Source organism: Kogia breviceps, chromosome 3 (genome assembly GCF_026419965.1).
Source record: "Kogia breviceps isolate mKogBre1 chromosome 3, mKogBre1 haplotype 1, whole genome shotgun sequence".
Classification (NCBI taxonomy): Eukaryota; Metazoa; Chordata; class Mammalia; order Artiodactyla; family Physeteridae; genus Kogia; species Kogia breviceps.
The window spans coordinates 157212443-157233057 of NC_081312.1; the positions used below are offsets into that span (position 1 = coordinate 157212443).

General features: G+C 42.3%; 1 protein-coding gene across 10 annotated transcripts in view; it reads right to left on the reverse strand.

Moving 5' to 3' along the window:
- Positions 1-20615, reverse strand: part of ENTREP2 (endosomal transmembrane epsin interactor 2) — a 424627-nt gene that overhangs the window by 91799 nt on the left and 312213 nt on the right. The gene's annotated exons all lie outside the window — the stretch shown is intronic.

The window sequence follows — 20615 nt, forward strand, 5'->3', positions numbered from 1 at the left end:
CCATCTGCCAAGAAAGAATGTTTTTACTCGTTTACTAGTAAAAACTAGTAAACTAGTAAACCAGTTTACTAGTTTTCATTGTTTTCTGGTCTCTAATCCAACATAAGGGAGTGTGACCTTCAGAGTTACTCACGAGAAAGCACTGCTCACAGCGCTGCTGTGTGTTTCTGGGTGGAAGTGAAAGTACCCTCAGCACCGGAGCCCCGGGGAGGTCTTAATGAATGAATTCTGCTCATCGTCTCAGTGGTGTGAACATACCAGACAAGGTGGGGGTCAGATAAGAACAAGGGGAGACAGGACGTGAGCAGGGCAAATGGACAATGATTTTTATTTTATTTTATTTTGTCCTATTCTATTCTATCCTATTTTATTTTTGTTTTTCAAATTCTTTTCCTATTTAGGTTGTTATAGAATATTGAGCAGAGTTCCCTGTGCTATACACAGCAGTTAATATAGCAGTTAAATAAAGCAGTGTGTACATGTCAATCCCAAGCTCCCTGACTATCCGTCCTCCCCATCCTTCCCTCCTGGTAACCATAAGTTTGTTCTCTAACTCTATTTTTTTTTTTTTTTTTTTGTGGTATGCGGGCCTCTCACTGCTGTGGCCTCTCCCGTTGCAGAGCACAGGCTCCGGACGCGCAGGCCTAGCGGCCATGGCTCACGGGCTTAGTTGCTCCACGGCATGTGGGATCTTCCCGGACCAGGGCACGAACCCGTGACCCCTGCATCGGCAGGCGGATTCTCAACCACTGCGCCACCAGGGAAGCCCTCTAACTCTATTTTTTAAATTTTATTTTACTCTTGTGGCAGGGGTGGGGGAGGGAGAGGCTCACCTAGTGTTTGAGGGTAGAATTGGGGAATGGCACATAAAAATCTCAGCTCCTGGTTTTTCTTGAAAAGCTTACAGTTCCGGGCTCCCAAGGTTTCTGGGTTCTGGGCTGGAGTGCGTTTGCGTCTGGCAGCCGTGGGTCTGTGTTTTCTCCTTTCCGCGAGGGGCGGTGCCCTACCCCCGCCTTGCCCCGCCCTCCATCTTCTACAGACGGACTCCTAGCTCGGCATTTCGGCGCCACGCCCTCCTTCCTGGTGAGCTTGCTGCTCTGACCACGGGCATCTAGGGGCTCTGGGGGATGCAGACACCAGTGTGACTGGTGCTCCCGTCAGGGGAGCCACTAACACCCTCAAGAAATGGCCAGTTTCAATCACCACTTTTTCTTCTGGAGACCACACTTCCGGCAGATACTAGAGGCCCGCTAACTGTGACACTGGCCCAGTCACCCCGGCTCAGCAGGAGCCTCTGGGGCCAGGGTGAGGGGTGGGGGACAGAGGGTCACCTGAGAGGTTGGCCCTGGGGCACCTGGACCCCCAGCTCCCTCCCCAGGCCTCCCCCCATCGGCATCTCCGCAGGAGAAAGGCGGGTGCTCTGGGGAGGGTGGAGAAGAGGATTCATCCCGTCTGACACCGGCGCACTGCCCGCTCCCAGCCTGTTCTGTCCCCCGGACACACGCAGCCCCACTCAGAAGGCAAGAGAAAAGCCCTACGTGTGTGGATACCTGGGGGTCTCTCAAGGAGTGCCAGGTGATGCATTGGGGGTCCACGTTGTCGGGAGAGATGACGTTAACCTCCCAGTTCTTGCTACATTTCCGTGAGCAGTCGTGGGAGGCAGGGCAGCGAATCGACCCTGCCCACGGCTTTCACCCAGATCTACGTACACGGATGAGGCAACATTATCCAGCGGGTAGCTGGAGACTGGAGAGATGCGAAGAGGTCCCGAAGTGGCCCAGCCATGAAGTCGCATGGATGAAACCACCAGAGGACAGGCCGAGGCAGGTGTCAGGTCCAGCGGAGAGTCCTTCCAAGTCCTCGGAGACCAGAGGGACACTCAGCCTGGGCTGAGGCTGCCAGCTCTGTGCCCCACATGCCCCCAGGCTTCCTGCTCTCAAACTCCGGTTACCCTCGGACCTGAAGCCCCTCTCCCCAGGGAGCTTCCCTGCATCTTCAGGCCCCAGCCCACCTGTCACCTGCTCAGAGAAGACTGGGCCACCTCGGCACACCTCCTTGCTCCTTTCCTTGTAGCCCTTCCTGTTACCTGTTACCTGTCTCTCCTGTTGGCTCGTCTGTCACCCACCTCTCTGCCTAGAACATGAGCCACACACGGAATGCAGAGCCAGGACCTGTCTCACTTGTCATTGCCACATCCCTGGCACCCAGGACATTCCAGACGTGCGGCTCTGCCTCTGTGTCTGTGTGAAAATGTATCATCCAATGAATGCAAGTACACAGGACAGATAAGTATTTGTATGCAACCACCGTTGGCTTACTTTAAACATATCAATTTTTATTTTGCTGAGAATGTCTTCTTTGCTAGGGAACTTTGGGGTTTGGAGTCAGGCTGCTGCATTAGCCATGAAATCTGTTTACTGATGATAGTGGCAAATTCACATGCAGGTGAATTAAAAAAGAATTGTGTTACTACAAAAGGAACAGTTCTGTGTCATCACAACAAACGACAAAGAACAGTCAGATGCTAAATTCCTTGTGAAGCCCAGAGAGGCCGACTATTCTTGATCCACGATTAGCAGAATAAAATCTACACCTTTCAGCAATAATGGAAACCTGGAAGGAGAGGGTGGCGGAGGAGACCCCAAGTGGGCCTATGTACTTTCAGCTAAGTTTCCTTTCATCTTTAAAGCCAGGCGTTCCCAACAGCCCCAGCCAAAGGCTGTGTCCTCTCCTAATTTATTATTCATCACAATGAAGCTAAATCAGGGTTGCCCTGGTTACAGTGGGGCTCCTCGGAGGGCTGTGGCTTCCTAATTAGTGTTGGCTTGGTTACTGGATGCTTTCAATTTGGAGATTAGAGTGCTGGTAATAAATGCAACTGTAAGTATGAAGAAAAAATTCTAACAGGCTCTGGAAAGAATGAGACAGTCATAAAATCAAGGTCCTCCTCCAAAATGCACCATTGAGGATCTCCACCTGAGGTCCTGATGAACTCAGCAATAAGAAATAAAATAACTGGCTCATAAAAATAATAGATGACTTTTAAAAAACAATAACTGAATTGTGAAACTATTAATTAGATGACTTTGGCTAACTGAATTGGGCTGTCACACACAGAATGTTCTATTTGCGATAAAGACCCTGCTCAGATCAGCATTCAGCAAATGTTCTCTGAGTTCCTGCCATGGTCTCGTTCTGGATCCTGGGAGGAGGAGGAGTCCTGGGGTGCTTGGAGGACTTTCGGGAGGGAGGATGACAAGGAATGTGACCTAAGAACAGAGTTTCCAGGAAGGAAGAGACAGTGGTGCCTTGAGAGAGCAGGAAGCAGATTGGACAGTCAGAATTCAGCCTGGGTCTCTTCTCAGAAGCCCAGCACCTCACCCCTCTGACATCAGGCTGAGATAAGGGTTACTTGGCTGCAGGAATCCGAAATGTGTTTGTGAGCATCTGGGGATGCGTGCCCTGTGTCCGGAGCCTGGTCTTCAAGTTGCCTGGAGTTCAGGTGGGGCCGCTACAAGGCAGTGAAAGTGACAAAGGGCACATTTAGGGTGAGGGGTCTGAGATGCTTCCCTCACACCTACACTCAAAAGGGACATGTGGGGCATGAGGGGGCCCTAGAATTCGTCTGTACCCCAAGCAGTCCCTAGAAGAGATAGGAGAACCCCTAGCAGCTAGATCTGGAGGTGAGGCCCTGGAGAGGACCTCAGATGTCAGCAGCTGATGCCAGTGCAGGCCAGAGAGGGCTCGGAGGACAGCACAGAGCAGCACCATCCCGCCCACCCCCACTGCTGTGATGCTCAGTCTGGCTCCCAGACCCAGATGCCACCAGGGAGAGAAAAGGAGAAGACTGAGAGGGGAGAAGTGCTGAAGGGCTGAACACTTTCTGGAACAAGATAATGTTAACCTTGGAGAGACTGTTTGCAGCTGATAAGAGACTAAATCACTGTGTAGTGAGAAAGGTCAAGGTTATTTTTCCTAAATCAGTGGAGACAGGCCAAGTCAAGGGGAGTATAAAAAATGAAGAATGCATTTCTGCAGTTCTAAGGCACCCTGTAAAAATTTAAACACACCACATAAAATACAAGTCAATAGGATTGAGAAGAAACATCTCTCACAAGCATAAATATAAATAGGCTAAACTTTCCAATTAAAGAAAAAAGAAACCTTTAAAATATGAAGCTAAGTGAAATCAGCCAGACACTAAAAGACAAATATTATATGATTTCACTCATGTGAGATCCCTAGAGTAGTCAAAAATCATAGAGACAGAAAGTAGATGGTTTCCAGGGGCTGGGGGAGGGGAGAATGGGAAGTTATTGTTTAATGGGACAGAGTTTCTCTTTGGGAAGATGAAAAAGTTCTGGAAATGGATGGTGGTGATGGCTGTACAACATCAACAATGTGAATATATTTGATGCCACTGAATTATACAATTAAAAATAGTTGAAATGGTAAATTTCATGTTATGTGTATTTTACCACAATAGAAAAAAAAGTCCTACCTTTGCAAGCTAATTAATATGCTATTTAATTATTAACTCATAAGTATAATCAAGAGAAAAATTCAAGATATATAAATTACCATTGATATAGTAGATAAAACCTTGCTTACAGAGGAACATAAGTTATAATGTACATGCACACCCACATGTACGTAAACATACACGCATATAAGAGGGTCTGAACACATCGCATCCTAAAGGGATACAGGTCTGATGGGGAGTGGCGGGCAGACAGTGAGAGAGGAGACATCCAGTTTTATTCCAATTCATGTATCACCTGCATCTTTTCCAATGAGAATCTATTATTTCATATTTAAAAAAAAGGAAACAACAAAAAAGCACCTTTTCCGTTAAGACAATGTACTTATCAATACACGATGCACTATATTGATCTGCATCTGAAAAGCATTGTTAGGCTTTCATTTTAAAAACACTGTAAGAATGTGAAAGTAAATCCCAAACTTCTGCAGGATGAATTGAAAGAATTAGGTCATAACTGAAAACAGATTTTTAAACAAATTTTTGATGCTGTGCAATATTTCATTGTACCAGCAGTCGTAAATTAAACAAAACATGATGGGACATTTAAAAAGACATTTGAAAACCCATAATGGTTTTAATTGTCATTAACCTAAAATGGCATGTTTACTTAAAACCCCCAGATAATTTTTTACCTTCCTCTGGGGCTCTTAGGAAAAGAACTGCTGGGATACACTCACTGATTCACTCACAGGCCAGGATGGCACCCGGCCCTGGATGTGGCCTTGTTCCTTGTGGGGTTCTGCCAAGTAGGGAACGATGGGAAATGCCAGTCCTCGGAGGAAAACTGACGGGATGCCAAGAGAACAACAGCAGCTCTGGGAGCCTCTCCGATACGGGGATGGGGGGAGGCCCTTCCTTGGAGGTACTGACACCAGCTGGGACCTGGGACCCTTTGCTACAGTGCTTGCACCTGGACAAACGTCTCTGAGCAACAAAATATAAAGAAACTATATGGGACTAAAAATAACCGCGTGCATGTGCAGCTGGGGCAAATTCTGGACAATAAGATACAAAGAAACCAAAAAGCCCAATTGTCACTTCTGAAGGGTCAGGAGCAAAAGCCCATGTAAGGAGCCAGTTCACCAGCCTCTCAGGGAGCGAGTTAGCAATGGAACTTATTACTTGTTCTCCCTTCCCCTGCTGCAGCAGGGGCCCCAATAAAGCCTTTCCTGAATTCCTTGTCTGGCCTCTGATCGATTTTGATTAAGGAGGCCAAGAACCCTGGTCAATAACTGTACCACCTACTCTGGAATCTGGAGGATAGGAAGGAACCACCTGCAGGAGGCTGAGGCTAGGATCTGCCTGGGGTCAGAAAGAGCCTGGAATTCCAATGGCTGGTGAGGCAGGGGTGCGGAAAGCTGGGGGGCAGGGAGCGGTGGGGGAGGGGCTTTACCATAGGAGGCTGCGGGGGAGGGACGGGAGACTCCAGCGGAGGGTGAGCTGGGAGGAATGGGTGGAGGGATGGCCAAGGGCACCCAGGAAGCTGGTGGGGGAAGGAGGAGTGGGGGGAGGCTGAGGAGAAGAAGGGAGGCTGGGAGGGAGGGGTCGGGAGGGGGCCACCAGGGAAGGCTGGCCAGGAGGGAGGAGCCATGACAGAGCACAGAGTACAGGCTACAAGGAGGGCGGCGCTGCATTCCATGTGCAATGGAACGGAAGCACTCAACTAATTTATATTTAAGAAGCTCTCTCTCTGTGAAACCAAGTCTCCCTAAAACCGAGTTCCTCTGGCGAGTGTAGGATTGACCTCTCTTATCCCAAATGTTATTCCCTTTCTTCTCTTGAACCTGCTCCCCTCAAGACTGAGGAGTATCAAAGACAAGGGGATTGAAGCCGAGTACAAGCCCTGAGACCCTGTCCTTGAAGTAGAAGTCTTTGCTTTAGTCTCCCAGGCCTCCCCTGAGTCTCAAAGGGCTGCTCCAGAGTGACTGATTAGGACACGTGAGGATGGAGAAACAGAGTAGCTTTTGGGCCGGGAAACTGGGAACAATTTAGTCTATAAACCAGCCACACAGCAGAGTCCCCGAACTCCCAGTTCCCTGAAAGATACAGACACACATTCCTAAGCTGTTGTTACGGGAAGCAGACCCCCACCCGATGAAAACTGCTGACCCCAAGCACATGGACCCTAGACCGGTTGAAGCTAGATGGGTGCTGCTTGAAGCTTCACCTTGATGCCAATCAATCCGAGAACAGTGCATGAGCTGATCACACACCCTGCAGGCCCCTCCCTCACCCAGCCTTTAAAACCCCTTCCCTGAAAGCCAGCAGGGAGTTTGGGTCTTTTGAGCATGAGCTGCCAGTCCTCCTTGCTTGGCACCTGCAATAAACACTGTGCTTGCCTTCACCACAACCCAGTGTCAGTAGATTGGCTTTACTGTGCGTGGGCGAGAGGACCCAAGCTTGGTTCTGGAACATGCATGGACACATACATGGATACTAATGTGTGAATGAATCTTGAACCCAACAAACTGAGAGTAAGTACATACATATATTTTACACAAGCCTACAAAACACATCCAAACACTATTCCCATATGAAGTAATTTAAATTTTTAATAGATTGTAAAAAGTAGAAATTAGAGGCCACATGCTCTCATGCAATAAAATTAGAAATTAACAGTGAAAGGATAACAACAATAACCTGAAATGTAGCCATTTAGAAAGAACATCAATTTAAGTAAAGTTTAAGGAGCAAAGCAAAAACGAAATGACAGACTATTCAGAATTAACTCAATGACAGCATGTGGTACCCACAGGAAAACCTGTGCAAAGGTACTACTATCACTCAACTATAAAAAGTAGAAAATGAACAAAATATTCCTTGAAAAAGTAGAAGGGATTAACAAAAAAAAATCATCACTGAAACAACTCAGAAAAAAAAAAAGAGTAATCTTTTTTTTTTTTTTTTTGGCTGCACTGTGCTGCATGCAGGATTTTAGTTCCCCAACCAGGGATCAAACCAGTGCCCCCTGCAGTGGAAGCACGGACTCAACCACTGGACCACCAGGGAAGTCCCCCAAAAGAGTAATCTTGATTAATAAAACGAACAGCTGTTTAGTAACTAAAGATAAACTTTAAATCAACAGAGAGAAAACAAAATTTAACGTTAGAAATAAGACTTAGCAATCAATGAAAAGGCTTTAAAAATTCTAACAGCTTTACTGAGATATAATTCACCTATTTAAAGTGTGCCATTCATTGATGTTTAGTATCTTGACAATGTTACATCGCTACAGTCAATTTTAGGACATTTTCATCACCCCAAAATGTTTCCCCAAAGAAAAATAATTTTAAAGCACCCAAATCGACTCTCCCAATTGCAACAAACCCAGATAATTCCTAGGTTATTTGAACTATTTCAGAGCATATAGCAAGCCAAATGCTTCTGAGTTCATTCTGTACAGTAAGAATAACTGATATGAAAACTGCCCAAGGAGAGCACCAAAAGGTAAACTGTAGGTCAATCTCATTTATGAAATTAACACACCAAACTCTTAAATAAAATATTAGCAATTCAGGGCTTCCCTGGTGGCACAGTGGTTAAGAGTCTGCCTGCCAACACAGGGGACACGGGTTCGAGCCCTGGTCTGGGAAGATCCCACATGCCGCGGAGCAACTAAGCCCATGCACCACAGCTGCCGAGCCTGTGCTCTAGAACCCACGAGCCACAACTACTGAAGCCCGTGTGCCTACAGCCCGTGCTCTGCAGCAAGAGGCCACGGCAATGAGAAGCCCACGCACTGTAATGAAGATCCAATGCAGCCAAAAAATAAATAAATAAAACAAAATATTAGCAATTCAATTGCAGCATAATACGTATGCCTTAAATGTGCCTCCGCGGCCATGGGGGATCTTCCCAGACCGGGGCACGAACCTGTAATCCCCTGCATCGGCAGGCGGACTCTCAACCACTGCGCCACCAGGGAAGCCCAGTGCATTCTTGATTAAAATAAAAATCTTAGAAAGTCAGGCTAGGGAATTCCCCGGTAGTCCAGTGGTTAGGACTTGGTGCTTTCACTGCAGGAGCCTGGGTTAGTTTAAAAAAAAATGTCAGGCTAGAAGGAAATGCCTTAGGTTAATAAGGGCACCTCTGGGAAGCTGACAGTGAAAACTACACTGAATGGTGACCCATCATGTCAATCCTCTTCACTCTCCATCCTATAAAAGTCAGGAATAAAACAATGCTATAAAAAAGGGTTGTTGGGCTTCCCTGGTGGCACAGTGGTTGGGAATCTGCCTGCCAATGCAAGGGACATGGGTTCGAGCCCTGGTCCGGGAAGATCCCACATGCATGGAGCAACTAAGCCCGTGAGCCACAACTACTGAGCCTGTGCTCTAGAGCCCATGAGCCACAACTACTGAAGCCCATGCACCTAGAGCCCGTGCTCTGCAACAAGAGAAGCCACCGCAGTGAGAAGCCCACGCACCACAACAAAGAGTAGCCCCCGCTCACTGCAACTAGAGAAAGCCTGTGTACAGCAACAAAGACCCAACGCAGCCAAAAAAATAAAATAAATAAATTTATATTTTAGAAAAGGGCTGTTATTAGTCACCCCTTTCCCCCCAAAATCCTCAACATGAATAAAGGGTAACAAGGGGCCTGGGCTGGTCCAGATTCCCATGGAAAAATGACCTGAAAGTTCTGTGCTATGTCACTGCTTTTTTGGGAGACCACAGAGCAATGTGGAAATATCTTGCTTGTCCTGTGGAAGTGGGCCCAGATCAGGGGAGCTGTGTGCTGGCACACAGGCCTTGGGTCTCTGTGAAAACAAAGATGCTCTAAAAACACCTGTTTGAAAACAGGCTTTGGCTTTGTGTCAGGTGCCCCACAGGCACCTCTTCTGTGAGATCAGGGCGGCAGCGGTGTGTTACAGGCAGATGGAGCTGCCGGGCCTTCTCCCTGCTGTGTCTCCCATTGTGTCCTTCTATGAAGCTCAGTCAGGGATTAGGTTAAAAGCCCAATGCTAAGTACATCAGACACAGAAAGACAAACACTGTATGCTTTCACTTACATCTGGAATCTATAAAACAAGACCAATGAAAAAACATAAAACAAAACCAGAGTTATAGATACAGAGAACAAACAGGTGGTTCCCAGAGGTGAGGGGATGGGGGTACGAGAGAGATGAAGAGGTACAAACTTCCAGTTGCAAAATAAATGAGTCACAGGTATGAAATGTACAGTATGGGGAATACGGTCAATAATTATGTAATATCTTTGTATGGTGACAGATCGTAACTAGACTTATCTTGGTGATCATTTTGGAATGTATAGAAATATCAAATCACTGTGTTGTGTAACAGGAACTAACAGTGTCAATTATACCTTGAAAACAAACAAACTCATAGAAAAAGAGATCAGATTTTACAGAGGTGGGGGTGCGCGGACGGGGAATTGGATGAAGGTGGTCAAAGGGTACACACTTCCAGTTATGAGCTAAGTGTAATGTACAATATGATAAATATAAATAACACTGCTGTATGTTGCATATGAAAGTTGTTAAGATAGTAAATCCAAAGAGTTCTCATCACAAGGAAAAACATTTTTTTCTTTTTAAAAAATTTTGTATCTATATGAGATGATGGATGTTCACGAAACTTATTGTGATGATCATTTCATGATGTAAGTCAAATCCTTATGCTGTATGGGAAAAGAAGTTAAAACAAGAGTTGATATGTGTATATGTATAACTGATTCACTTTGCTGTACAGCAGAAACTAACACAACATTGTAAATCAACTATACTCCAAAGAAAAAATTTTTAAAAATCGTTATACTGTATACCTGGGTACACTGCTGTATGTCAATTATATCTGAATAAAACTGGAAAAAAAAGCTTATTGCATTACATGGTACTGAATGCCTATTGAAAGCCATATCAATCAATGTAAAAAGTTAAGAAAAAAAATACGCTCTATAAATATTCATTACTAAGGGAAAGAACCTTTATTTTCACAGCTTATATGGCTGTCCACCTAGAAACTAAAAGGTAATTTTGGAAAAGTTTTTAGAGTTAACAAAAAATCTCAACATACAAAATGTACAAAAGTCAACAGCATTTTGGCTTCCAGAAAGATGGAGGAGATGTACTTTTCCCTATTCTTCTGAGTACAACTAAAAACACTGGACATTGTATATAAAACACACATTAAAGACTCTGAAAAGTAAAAAGAAGACAGACTGGTTATGGACCTTGGGACCCGGGGAAGGGCACAGTGGTGAGTTTCCCGAGTTTTTTGGTTTTGCTTCCTATATCCCAGACTAGAAGATGAAAACTCAGAGCCCCCCAAATTCCGTGGTGTTGAAGGAGGCCACGTGGGGAGCCTGGGCTTCCACCCACCCCCAGCAGTAAGGAGGCCCCCTCCGCTCCCAGGTAAGGTGGAAAGTCAGGGCTTTCAGCACTGCCTGGTGGTGATGAGGCCATCTCCCCACCCCATGTCAGTACAAGCCACTTGAGGAGCAGTAGTGTCTACCCTTCCCAGGCAGAGAGGTATCAGTGGAGGCTTTCTGGAGAGCAGGAACTCCCACCTCCACGGAGGAGTAAATATTCAAGGTTTAGGGATAGGCAAAAAGTTCTTGGACTTGACACCAAAACCGTGATCCATAAAAGCATCAATTGATAGATAAGACTTCATCAAAATTTTTAAAATTTACCCTGCTGAAGACCCTATTAAGAGGATGAAAAGACAAACTACAGACTGGGATAAATATTTGCAAACCACATATTCAACAAAGGACTAGTATCTAGAATATAAAGAACTCTTAAAACTCAACAGAAAAAAAAAACGGAAAGAAAATAAGCAAAACACATGAACAGACATTTTACCGAAGAGGATATACAGACAGCAAAGCAGCACATGAAAAGATGTTCAACATCATTAGCCATCACGGAAACACAAATTAAAACCACAGTAGGACATCACTCTATACTATGAGAATGACTAAATTTTTAAAAAAGTGACAAAAGCAAATGCTGATGAAGATGCAGAGAAACCAGATCGCTTGTATGTCGCTGGTGGGAATGCCAAAAGGTACAGACAACCTACAGAGCAGTTTGGCACCTACCATACAACCAGCAACTGCATTCTTGGGCATTCATCTCGAAGAACTGAAAATTGGTGTTCACACAGAAACCTGCACAGGAATGTTCATAGCAGCTTTATTCATAATAGTCAGAAGGTGAAATTAGTTTGGATGTCCTTCCACAGGTGAATGGTTAAACTGGTCCATCCAATCAGAGCAACACTGTTCCACGGAATAAACAGTGAGAAACTATCAGCATGTGCAACAGCCTGGATAAATCTCCAGAGAATCATGCTGAGTGAAAACAGCCAGTTCCAAAAGCCTACATATTGTACAATTTCACTTAGATGACATTTTGGAAATTAAAAAAAAAAAAAGAAATGGAGTGTTCTAGTGGACTAGTGATTGCCAGGCATTAAGGAGGGAGTGGGGGCAGAAAGGAAGTAACTGTGGCTATTAAAAAAGCAACAGGAGGGGCCTATAACATGGTAGAAATGTTCTATGTCTTGACTGCATCATTGTCAATATCCCAGTAAGATACTGTATGATACTTCTGCAAGATGTTAAAATTGGGGAAAACTGGGTAAAAGCTACATAAATTTCTCTGTATTATTTCTGTGTATGAATCTACAGTTATCTCAAAATGAAATGTTTAATTTAAAAATCAATAGCTTACCTACATTATAGCAATAACCAATTATAAAATACAATGAAGAAAACTACCATTGACATTAGCATCAAAAACTACAGTGGCGGGTCTTCCCTGGTGGCGCAGTGGTTAAGAGTCCGCCTGCCAATGCAGGGGACAGGGGTTCGTGCCCCAGTCTGGGAAGATCCCACATGCCACGGAGCGGCTAGGCCTGTGAGCCATGGCAGCTGAGCCTGCAGGTCCGGAGCCTGTGCTCCGCAACGGGAGAGGCCACAAAAGTGAGAGGTCCGCATACTGCAACAAACAAACAAACAAAATAAAACTACAGGGGCTTCCGGGGTGGTGCAGTGGTTAAGAATCCGCCTGCCAATGCAGGAGACACGGGTTCGAGCCCTGGTCCAGGAAGATCCCACATGCCATGGAGCAACTAAGCCTCTGCGCCACAACTACTGAGTCTGCGCTCTACAGCCCGTGATCCACAGCTACTGAGCCTGCGTGCCACAACTACTGAAGCCCTTATGCCTAGATCCTGTGCTCCACACAAGGGAAGCCACCGCATTGAGAAGCCCAAGCACCGCAACTAAGAGTAGCCCATGCTCTCTGCAACTAGAGAAAGCCCCCGCACAGCAACGAAGACCCAACACAGCCAAAAATAAATATATTTTAAAAACAAACAAACAAACTAGGAATTAGTAGATAATGCTTAAGCACTGTATGAAAAAGGCTGGAAGACTTCCCTGAAGGCCGGAAGAGACATAACCTGGTCCTAAATCAAAAGACTTAATATGATAAAGATCTCAATTCTTTCCCAATTTACCTCTACATTCAATTCTGCTTCTATTAAAAATAACTCCACCTCACTGATGACCAGGGGGAGCAAATTTGAAAATAGTGAGATGCAATTTTTCATCCTTCAGGTTGGCAAACATTTTCAATATTGGTGACATCTAATGTTGGCAAGGGTTGGACGTGCTTGTCTCCAGGGGCCACAGGCAGAAATGATCATTGAGTACAAACCTTTCTGGAAGGCAACAGCTATCAACATTTTAATGCATTTATTCTTTGTGCCATCAATTCAACTTTTAGAAAGTATCCTTCATAGATAACACACAAACGTGTCCATAGATTTATTTATAAAACAATTAAACATTTGTTTATTTGTGACATAAGAAGAGACCACTTAAGGGCCCTGCAGTTGGGGACCTGTGAATTAGTGTGTAGAATTTGCATCCATAGAATATAATGCAGGAGTTAAAAGGATGGACTAGATCTGAGGCGATTTCTCTAATTTACATACAGAAATTTCCATAAGGGTACATGCTGACATGGGGGGGGTAAAAATTTTACACTTCTGTATTTTGGGAATTGTACAATGGATACATTTCTTTGGTACTTTAAGTTTTCAGATAAATAAAACAAATACATTTCTGGCCAAACTCATCAGGAAAGGAAGAGAAATATACAACAGTATGAAAACAAAAGAAATAAGAACATAATGTTACTATGGGTATTTTAAAAACAATTCAATGTATTACTTCATATTAAAATGTGAAAAGGCCAATACAAAGAAAAGTTGTTAATTCTGACAATTGATATTATCAATCGTGGCTCAAAAGCTGAGAAAGAAATAGAAAAAAATCTGGAAGAATAGAAATTTATGCCTAATAACTTTTTTTTTTTTTTTTTTTTTTTTTTTTTTTTTGCGGTACGTGGGCCTCTCACTGCTGTGGCCTCTCCCGTTGCAGAGCACAGGCTCCAGACCCGCAGGCCCAGCGGCCACGGCTCACGGGCCTAGCCGCTCTGCGGCATGTGGGATCTTCCCGGACAGGGCCACGAACCGGTGTCCCCTGTATCGGCAGGCGGACTCTCAACCACTGCGCCACCAGGGAAGCCCTGCCTAATAACTTTTTAAATAAAATAGTTCTAGGTCCAGAGAATTATACATGTATGTACCAGTATCCATCTAGGAACAGAAAATTCCTTAGATTGAAGTTTCTTAACTAATATTTATGAAATACGAAATCATGAAACAAAATAGGGTAGGAGGCAAATGAAAGCTACAAATTAATTGCATTTATGAATACAGATAAAAATCACAAATAAATCAGCAGAGAGCATCTAGTAATATTTTAAAAGACTGTGAATCAAGGATAGAACCAGAGTCTGCTTCAACTAAAGGCTGTTGATACCAAGCTAGCTTATAAACAAAAACACAAATAAAATCCCTTTTTATTTCAAAAAACTTGAGGAAGAAAGAGTGGCAGCAAGAAGTCAACTCCATATTGAGTAGTTAGGGTCTTCTTGGCCACTGTCACAATATTCTCCAGTAAATTCATACATACAGGATATTCATATACTTATATATCCGAATGGTAACCATCAAGGCTTGGACGTTACTGCTGTCGTATAATATAAAATTCCACATTCTTTCAGGTTTCAAACAGATTCAAAATTGAAGTGTGGTTTCCTAGCCTATTCATGTCCAAAATAAAGTACAACCACAAGAGAGCTCTATATAGCGGGCTTGATTAATAAAGCAGATATGGATCAATTGCAAGTTTTCCATGGGTATTTTTGGTTAGAATGTAGCTCTTTAATTCCCATGTGTCAGATATTCTATCCTGACTCCAAGAGACACATTAATCTCTGAGCAGAAAGTGGGAATAATTCAGTTCAACCCATATTATTTAATGCTTGCTGTGTCTAAGTCACATTAGGTATTTTAATGTGCAAAAAGTTTGTTTCTATGATAACTGTCACTCAGAGACATACATTATTTAACTTGAGGAAAGTAACAGAATATGTCTACCAAAATGCCTATTATATGGGATTCAGGTATCTAAATTTTTAGAAGGTAAAAACGATGATAGAAAGGAAATTATAAATCATTCAAAAATAATTTTAAGTTACATTATTTACTTTTAGAGGGCACACAGGGATTAGTTTTCATGACCTATTTCTATTTCCCTAATTGTATGCCTATTACGGTTCTCATATTTAATTTTTTTGTCATTTTCTACATTTGTTTCAAATGAATTTCTTCACAGAACTTAAAAACCACATAAAATTAATTTAGTTTTATACTATGTGAAGTTAGGCATAAGCCAAGTTCATTTTCACTGAGAAGAAGATATGTTACAGGGAAGAACAAACCTGACTCCATATTAGATCTATTCCTTTAGCTCTAACCCTTGTGCTCTGTTGCCTATACTTAGTCATGCTGGCTCTGCACCTTTTGTAAAAGAATGCTGCCTATAGCCTGAAATATACAGGAGAGTCTATTCTCAGGACTCTGACCTTTAAGAGTCCATTCATAAAGGGATAAAAAGTTGCAGAACAGAGAATAACATTTGTCTTGCTGGAGGTTTATAGGAACATTGTGACCTGACCTAAGTGGACAGCTGTAAGAACAAAGGATTCCTGCACCAAGAAGTCTGCAACCTCGCCCTGCCCTCACCTTGCCTTTAAAAATGCTTTGCTGAAACCCTTCCAGAAGTTTGGGGCTTTGGGTGGCACAAGCCACCCGGCTCTTTGCTTGGCCCTGCAATAAACCTTTCTCTGCTCCAAACTCTGATGTTTCAGTTTGTCTGGCCTCACTGTGTGTTGGGCACATGAACATGCGTTCAACTAACAGATATACATTCAAAAAGTTTTTATACAAAATTTTTTTAACTATAGAGATTTCATTCCAGTTATGTTCCACATAGCTTAATCCTGAGAATCTATTAATATAATCTACCACACCAATAGATCAAAGTAAAAATATATGTAAACTTAACAGATCTCAAAAAACCCTTTGATATTTAACCTCCATTTTATTTTTTAAGACTATCAGTAAAATATGAATTTTATCACCTTAACTTTATCACTTTAACATGACAAAATAGCTATCTGAAACCATCTCTCAGCATCATGTCTGACAGTGAATCATTAGGGGCTTCTAGTTAAACTCAGGAATAGAAAGTGGATGATGAAATACCATTAGTATCTAACGTTATTTTTATAGTTTTAGTCAAAGCAACTAGACAGGATAACAAGATATACAAATACTATAAAGCAGGAGACAATATAATAATTTCTTTTGACAAACTATGGGATCAAAGATTGAATCTGTACATTTAGTGGCATGTACAGTTAAATGTAAATAATAAAAAAATTCCTCGGGGCTTCCCTGGTGGCACGGTGGTTGAGAGTCCGCCTGCCGATGCAGGGGACGCAGGTTCGTGCCCCCGTCCGGGAAGATCCCATATGCTGCGGAGAGGCTGGGCCCGTGAGCCATGGCCGCTGAGCCTGCGCGTCCGGAGCCTGTGCTCCGCAACGGGAGAGGCCACAACAGTGAGAGGCCCGCGTACCGAAAAAAAATAAATAAATAAACAACAACAAAAAATTCCTGAGAGTCTTATATACTATTTGTAGCCTCTTACAATGTAAAATAATAACTTCAAAAATGCACTCACCAGAGCAAGAAGATATTTAAAATACATAGCACTAAACTTAAAAAGAAATATGGAAACAATGTACATGCCTTAATTAAGAATACCTTATTGCTAAAAAATGCTAACCATCAGCTGAGTCTTCAAGTCATAAGCTTCTTGCTGGTGGATGGTTTGAAATATTGTGAGAATTACCAAAATGTGACAAAGAAACACAAAGTGAGCAAATCCTGTTGGAAAAGTGGTGCTGATAATAAAGTATTATGAAAAAGACTGGGAAAAAAAAAGAAATATGGAAGGTCCATGTGTAAATTTTCAAAAAATAAAAGTTTTATGATATTTATAGCAAAATAAATGTCAGATCTATGAAATATATAGATATGAAACCCTAAAATATTGGGGAAAACTGGGAAAATTATTTATAGAGTGGGAAAATCTTTTCTAGGCAAAACATATAAGCCAGAATCATAAGGGTAAAACTGTAAAGATGGACAAAATCAATTTGAGTATACAAAATTTCAGCACAGAAAGAACACTATTAAAGTCAAAAAATGAATAACAAACTATGAAAAATATATATCTTCAACACATACAACGATGGTCAATCTCCTTAATATAGGAAATGCATTTATAAATCAGTTATGAAAAATAACAACCTAATAGAAAAATAGGCAACAAACATAAATTGGCAATTAGCAGTTAAAGAAATATAAATAACTTATAAACAAATGTAAAAGATGATCAGTTTCACTTTTAATTATAGAAATGCAAATTACATAATAAGACCTTACATTTTCATCAGATTGACAAAGTAATTCTGATGACACACACAACTTTGTGTGGGTTTGGGCAAAAGGGCACAGTCGTACACTATTGGCAAAACTCGGTGCCCCATCTTTGGAGGGAAATTTAGGAACAACATCCTAAATGTAAAGTGCACACTTATGCTCTGACTGAAAGGATGCTCTTAGTAATTTCTTCTCGAGACCTATTTGCACATTCCCCTGTTTGCCCCAATACCCTCCTCACTTGGACCAGCTCCCAGAGCAGGAGCAAAAGCCACTCAGTATTTGTTGAGTTATGAATGTGCACAAAGGGTCATCTTCTCTGCCATGTTTATTTTAGCAAAAGACTAGAAACATCCCTAACTGATCCTTCATTAAGTGGTGGTTAAACAAATTATCATCCATCCATCCATCCGTCTGTCTGTCCATCTATCCATCCATCCATCCATCCGTCCATCGTCCATCTGCCCAGGGCTCTCTATTTAACACCTGGAAAGGGCTCCAAGGGCTGATGTACAAATGTCACCGAGCCACAGAGTCGGCTGACAAAAGGGATGTGAATAACAGTAGGTAGAAGAGACATGTGTGTAAGAATGGTAACACACACTAATATGCACAGAAAATATCTGGCTACCAAAAACTTTCTGAAGGGGATGCTAGGAGTGTGGAATTGAAAAGAGACCTCATAATTATAATAATTTATATAAAATAAATTATATATAATAAAAATTAGTTAATTTTTAATTAGGCAGAGGAAAAAGACACACAGATATGGAAATGTACTAGATACACTAAAGAAAAACAAAAATTACACTGAAGGATTTATAAAAATAATTTGGATAAAACCAAAGCATGCACAATGTGCCCGAAAGGGAAAACATGATGTTGTGAACGTGTCCACTCTCCACCAAATTAATCTATAATTTTAATATGATTCCAATTGAAATTTCAAATTGATTCCTTTGAGTCTCAAAAAAAAAAATTCAAAACTCATCTAGAAGACTAAACTTTCAAAAACAGGCAAGAACTTTTTTAAGAAGTAGATTAAAGTCTGGGATGGGGGTGGGGTAGGGCTTGCCCTACCAGTTATAAAAATATAGAGTTAAGGTAATAAAAGTGGTGCTGTTCTGTGTATAGCACAGGAGATATAGCCAATATTTTATAATAACTGCAAATGGAGTATAATCTGTAAAAACACTGAATCATGTTGTATAGCTGAAACTAATATAATATTGTAAATCAACTACACTTCAATTTCTTAAAAGGTAGTATTGTTCTAGAATATGAATAAACAGACATGGGAATGGGACAGAATGAAAAGTCCAGAGAGAGACAAATAGTCACATCTGTATGTGTGTGTGCATACCTATGATAATGCTGTAAGAGTAGATACCAGCTCTCTTTTTGACTATCCAGCATACACTCCTGCCTTCCTTCCCTCATCCCTTCCTAACAGTACCTTAGTTTGGTGGATTATCTCTTGGATTCCACTGGTGGGACAGCCAAGCAGATTTTTTCTTACCCTGGCCAATCAAAATGCTCCCTCCCTGGACTCTGACTCTAGGGCCAATGAACAAAGAGGTTAAGAACCACGGGAATTATTCACTCCTGCAGAACTGCATCTTGAGGAGTTCAGGGTTCCCGCTGCAGACCCTCACTCTGGGTCAGGCTTTTGCAGCCACAGAAGCTCTTTTGGAACCAGCCAGTTTCCAGGCTTAATCTCTAACCCCTAGGATATTCAATAGGTCACACCATCTCTCTGATAAATGGCTTTTGGCTTTGTCAGTTTTTGTAACTTGCTATCAAAGGACTCAATGTTCAGGTGGCATTTCATATCACAAAGGAAATATTAGGTTACTCAGGAAATAGTTTTAGGAAAGCTAGCTACCCATTTTAGAGGAAAAGGTTAAATTCATCAAATAAATTCCAGGATATTAAAGAGTTAATTATTTTTAAAAAAAGCACACCAGGGGAAATTATTGGGGTAACATGATCTTAGGAAGGAAAAGGTCTTTTTATTGGTTCCAAGGTAAGACCACAAAGGAAAACTTTAACAGCTTTGAATACACAAAAATTAAAAATTTTTCTATGTGAAAAAATAAAATTAAAGGGCAAATAACAATCCAGAAATATATCTGACCATATAAGCTGCAGGACTCAAAACCATAATATAGAAAGAGCTCTTGCAAATAAATAACTGTTAAATCTAAAAATGGGTAAAGGTCCCAGTCAAATCACAGAAGAAAAAGAAATATAAATGGTGTATATATTAAAATATATGTTATATGTACATATAATTATATATAATTACATAATTATATCTTTCCCACCCTTTCATGCAGCATACAGTATAGGGAAACAGGGTCTGAGATTAATACCAGAAGTCAACCTTTCAAGACTGGGCACTTGCCTTTCTTTTGGATCTGGACCTCCAAGCACTGTCACTTCTTGTCACCCCAGTCACTCTGTCTTGGAAAATTGGAATCAGAGAAAAAATGGCTAATCCTGTGTAGGTTGCCAGATTTTACCATATTCACCACATTTAGTACTTAGGAAAAGAGAGGCTACCAAGTTACGAACAGAAGTTAGCAAGTAGCCCTTTCTGTTGGTGATGGGGCTCCAGGTTGTGTCAGGTCTTGGTAGTCCTGGGGAAATACTGCGCTACAGCGAGGATACTCTGTGTACATCATATTGGGATGAAATATGATCAGTGTGAGTTTGCCCACACTGAACAGAAAATAACAAGACTAAGCTCTCAGTTTGGGGGACTCAGTAGGTGTTTCAGCGCTCAGCCTGTACCTTACACTAGACTTGCTGGCCTTGGTAGATGAGGAATGTAAAGGGCAGCAGCTCCCCTTTGAACCCGATGGCATGGCCACAAGAAATGTAGGCACTGCCCTGCTACAGAAAAGCTTCGGGTAGTTCAGCATAGCCCCTGACCTCTCAGAAATCATGGCCACAGGTTGGCAAGTACATGGGCAGCTATGAGGGGCATGACTCTAAAAGGTAGCCTTGTGCCTTCTCTAAGTTAAAGAAACAAATGCCAGCACCCCCATACCCAGCAGCCAGGGTCACATCAGGGGTCACACTGCACCTGTACTGAATGTCATGGGACACACTCCGATTTCTGCACCAGCCACACGCATATGTTACCAAAGAAGAGCCAAGTTATGATAAGGAAT